Source organism: Dreissena polymorpha, chromosome 3 (genome assembly GCF_020536995.1).
Source record: "Dreissena polymorpha isolate Duluth1 chromosome 3, UMN_Dpol_1.0, whole genome shotgun sequence".
Taxonomy (NCBI): domain Eukaryota; kingdom Metazoa; phylum Mollusca; class Bivalvia; order Myida; family Dreissenidae; genus Dreissena; species Dreissena polymorpha.
Window position 1 is genome coordinate 142,311,651 of NC_068357.1, and position 2,909 is coordinate 142,314,559.

Genomic DNA, 2,909 nt, shown 5'->3' on the forward strand with positions numbered 1-2,909 from the left:
TTCCAAATTGAAAAAGTATATATTTTTCCCAAATGGGAATCTAAAAAAACAACAATTTTATTAGATCTGTACATTTAGCTCATCTTCTATTAAGCTCTATTAGTTGAACTTTTGTAAACATAATATTGAAGTAATTTTATTATCAATTTTGAAGAATTCGTTAGCAAAATAACAACACTTGTTTCCCAATTTTATTCAAAATGCCGCAATTTTTCCCCAATCCAAATGCTCCTGGCCCAATTCCCAAAATGGTATAAAAACACACTGGTCTCAGAAATAATTGAAAATCAAAATCTTCATCCTGCCATAACTAAATGGTACTAAAAAGCTGGTTAATGAAACCTGTAGAGATCCTGATCTTATTCTGACAGCATTTATCTCTGGTAGAGGACTTAAGCTTCAATAGCTATGACATCATAGTTCATCATAATCGTGTCATGTATTATAGTAATTTAGTGAATTGTTTGAGAGTAAGGCATTGTTTAACATACTCCCGTTAATTTTTAGGTGAAGCATATTGTTCGAAGATGCAAGATCCTTGTGTAAGTTGTTTAAATACTTTTTACCTGATTCCAATACATTTTGGTTCTTCTTTGTATATTTATGCCCCCCTTCGAAGAAGAAGGGGTATATTGCTTTGCTCATGTCGGTCGGTCTGTCGGTCCGTCCACCAGGTGGTTGTCAGATGATAACTCAAGAACACTTGGGCCTAGGATCATGAAACTTGATAGGTACATTGATCATGACTCGCAGATGACCCCTATTGATTTTGAGGTCACGAGGTCAAAGGTCAAGGTGACCCGAAATAGTAAAATGGTTTCCGGATGATAATTCAAGAATGCTTATGCCTAGGATCATGAAACTTGATAGGGAGATTGATCATGACTAGCAGATGACCCCTATTGATTTTCAGGTCACTAGGTCAAAGGTCAAGTCACGGTGACCCGAAATAGTAAAATGGTTTCCAGATGATATTTCAAGAACGCTTATGCCTAGGATCATGAAACTTGATAGGTAGATTGATCATTACTAGCAGATGACCCCTATTTAATTTCAGGTCACTAGATCAAAGGTCAAGGTCACGGTGACCCGAAATAGTAAAATGGTTTCCCCGATGATCAATCAAGAAGCTTATGGCTAGGATCATGAAACTTCATAGGTACATTGATCATGACTCGCAGATGACCCCTATTGATTTTCAGGTCACAAGGTCAAGGTCACAGTGACAAAAAACATATTTACAAAATGGCTGTCACTACAACTGAGAGCACATAAGGGGGGCATGCATGTTTTACAAACAGCCCTTGTTTAGATTCAACCCCTGGTATAATTTACCTACATTTGTAACATGATTTGTATGTGGACTGGTGTTCAAATCTACATTTTCATCCGTGGGATAATGGGGGGGGGGGGTGTGTGTAAATGAATCAAAATGTTAAGCATGGCATATGCTTATGCTATTATTCAATTAACGAAACAAATGTTTTTACAACTTTTTAACAAAACTTACTGAGCACCGAGATATCGAATACTTAATTCCTGCAGGTTTTTGTTGCACATTGAGACGTGGCACACCTCTGCCTCTAGTGGAAGGAGCTGATTGCTCTCCAGTGAACACATAATTGTGTGACAACTGCTTGATGACGCTGGCAGTACTGAGGTGTCAACGTCCAAGAGTGTGGACATTCTGGCAGATCTGATGGTAATTTTACTAATGTTTTTATTATCAGATCTTTCTTACGTAAGAATTCTTGTAATTTGAATACAGCTGATACTCTTGAAAGGTAAATCTAGTCTCATTACGATTTAGTTGTTATAACTCATACCAGTATTTGTTTGCTTTCAGGTGCATGATATGGGGAGAAATTTGGAAGGATGCTGATCATTTGATTGTGAATGATTTTTATATTAAAACCAATTTCCTAAATGCTGCCTTTCTTTTTAAACAATCATTAAGTTGTGTATCAAAAGATATTCATCTAGCAGAATCTTACAACTGGTTTTTCAATTTTGTTTGGGATATTTCGAAGAACAAAGACGTGTTTCGTTAATACACATGCCCCCGTATTCCACATCTGCTTTCAAGTTTGACCTTGACCAGTTTATGTGACCTTGACCTGATGAAGAAATGGATTGTACATGCAAATTTTGGAAAATCCATTAATATGTGGCAAAGTTATGCTGTAGACCGTATTTTCTGACGGACTGCTATATACTGTCTACTTTGACGGTGGGCTTAAAAATAAATTTACTCAGAACAGCTGTACTCTACATTTACTCTCATAAGTTATTTGTCATAAACAGCAGTACATGCTTTTTGCAAAAAAGGAATATCATGCCAAACAAGATTAAGATGGTCGTATTTAAAGCAAACTGGTATTTGAACTTTCATGTGTTTTTTCATAAGGAACCAGTTGATGGTATGAAAAATTTTGATCAGCAATTTTGCCTGACGTGAATCAATAGTAGGCGAATTACATGTATGTATGCACTGAAGTATGTTGTTTAAAACAATAATTATTGTATTAAAAGTAGTGATTGTAAAACTATACGAAATTTCCTTCACATTCCTTCAAATGTGTAGGAATATCCTTACGGCACCCCCTCATATATAATCACTAGACATTTGTTGACATCCCGAGCAAAAGTTAACATAGCACTGGAATCTCCGCTCCCCCCCCCCCCCCTCATATACAATCAATCACTAGGCATTTGTTTACATCCCGGGCACAAGTTAACTGGAATCTTCACACTGCTAAACATGCTTTTTCAAGTTGGTAATAATTGAACACTAAATTTTATGTAAATGCATCCAGTTGTAAATAATGAACAAGCGTCTACATATGAGGAATAACAATTTATTTTGAGTCCTTCGTATTGGTGATAAACGCAAAAAAGTGAACTGCACA

At 36.2% G+C, this 2,909-nt stretch overlaps 1 protein-coding gene across 2 annotated transcripts in view; it reads left to right on the plus strand.

The window, feature by feature from the left end:
- LOC127871757 (RNA-binding protein lark-like) overlaps window positions 1–1,927 on the plus strand; it is a 32,174-nt gene extending 30,247 nt beyond the window's left edge. For both annotated transcript variants that reach the window (XR_008045540.1, XR_008045541.1), the window contains 3 exons: window positions 508–542; window positions 1,546–1,702; window positions 1,847–1,927. The gene's annotated coding sequence lies outside the window, so the exon portion shown is untranslated. The remainder of the gene's footprint in view (window positions 1–507; window positions 543–1,545; window positions 1,703–1,846) is intronic.
- Window positions 1,928–2,909: the final 982 nt, after the last annotated feature.